This window comes from Hylobates moloch, unplaced genomic scaffold (assembly GCF_009828535.3).
Source record: "Hylobates moloch isolate HMO894 unplaced genomic scaffold, HMol_V3 SCAFFOLD_18, whole genome shotgun sequence".
In the NCBI taxonomy this organism is placed as follows: Eukaryota; Metazoa; Chordata; class Mammalia; order Primates; family Hylobatidae; genus Hylobates; species Hylobates moloch.
Window position 1 is genome coordinate 51,813,783 of NW_026652293.1, and position 1,657 is coordinate 51,815,439.

Below are 1,657 nucleotides of genomic sequence, written 5' to 3' on the forward strand. Positions count from 1 at the left end.
TTCAAAATCCCCAGCACCCAATAAAAATTATTAGACATACAAATAAGCAGGAAAATGTTATTCATAATCAGAAAAAAATAACTCAATAGAAAACTCAGAAATGACAGGTGATGGAACGTACAGACAAGGACTTCAAACAGAGATTGTAAATATGCTCAAGGATTTAAAAGAGAACATAAATATAATAAAGAGAGAAATAAAGGATATTTAAATGAAACAAACTGAGCTTTTAGAAATAAAAAAAAACACAATCTCCCAAATGAGAAATTTACTATATGGGACTTAATTCTGCAGAAGGCGGCCAGGCGCAGTGGCTCATGCTTATAATCCCAGCACTTTGGGAGGCCAAGGCAGGTGGATCACTTGAGGTCAGGAGTTTGAGACCAGCCTGGTCAACACAGTGAAACCCTTGTCTCTACTAAAGATACAAAAATTGACTGGGTATGCTGGCACTCGCCTGTGGTCCCAGCTACTTGGGAGGCTGAGGTGGCAGAATTGCTTGAGTCTGGGAGGTGGAGGAGGTTGCAGTGAGCTGAGATTGCACCACTGCACTCCAGCCTGTGCAACAGAGAGAGATTCTGTCTCAAAAAAAAAAAAAAATCTGCAGAAGATTGTTAACTTGTAGTTATATCAATAGACATATTTATTGAAACTAACGCAAAGAAGAAAAGAAAAATTATGAAAAAATGAACAGAGTTTCAGTGACTATAGGACAAGATGAATTAATATCTGAGTAATTAGAATCCCAAAAAAGAAGGATGGAGAGGAAAAAAAATAGGAAAAGAAATAATGGTCAAAACATTCCAAGTTTGATGAAAACTACAAAGCCCTAATCCAGAAAGCTCAATAAGCCCCAAGCAGGATAAACACAAAGAAACCACACCAAGATAAATCATAAGCAAAAATCTGTGGTAAAGAAAAAATATTGACATAAAAAGTAGCCCATTGGCCAGGCACAGTGGCCCATGCCTGTAATTGCATCACTTTGGGAGGCTGAGGCGGGTAGGTCACAAGGTCAGGAGTTCAAGACCAGCCTGCCCAAGATGGTGAAGCCCCGTCTCTACTAAAAATACAAAAATTAGCTGGGTGTGGTGGCAGGTGCCTGTAATCCCAGCTACTCGGGAGGCTGAGGCAGGGAGTTGCTTGAACCCAGGAGGCGGAGGTTGCAGTGAGCCAAGATGGCGCCACTGCACTCCAGCCTGGCGACAGAGCAAGACTCTGTCTAAAAAAAAAAAAAAAAAGAAAGAAAAGAAGCCCATTACACAAACAACTAAAATAAGAATGAAAGTGAGCCTCTTGTCTCAAACTATGCTGCCATATTCTGAAAGAAAAAATGTCAACCTAGAATTTTATATATATATATAAAACATCTATCAAGAATGAAGATCTATGCCAGTAATTAACATTTGGAATTTGAAATTTGTTAACAATATCACTTATAATAGTGCCAAAAATTAAATATCTAGATATATATCTAACAAAATACGTACAAAATATGTACAAAATCTATAAGCTGAAAACAACGAACTTTGATTAAAGAGCTCAAAGAAGATCCAAATAAGTGAGGAGACAATTCTGTGATTCATAGATTGCTAGACTCAATATTTTTAAGATATCAACTCTGCCCACATTGACCTGTAGGTCCAACGCAATACCA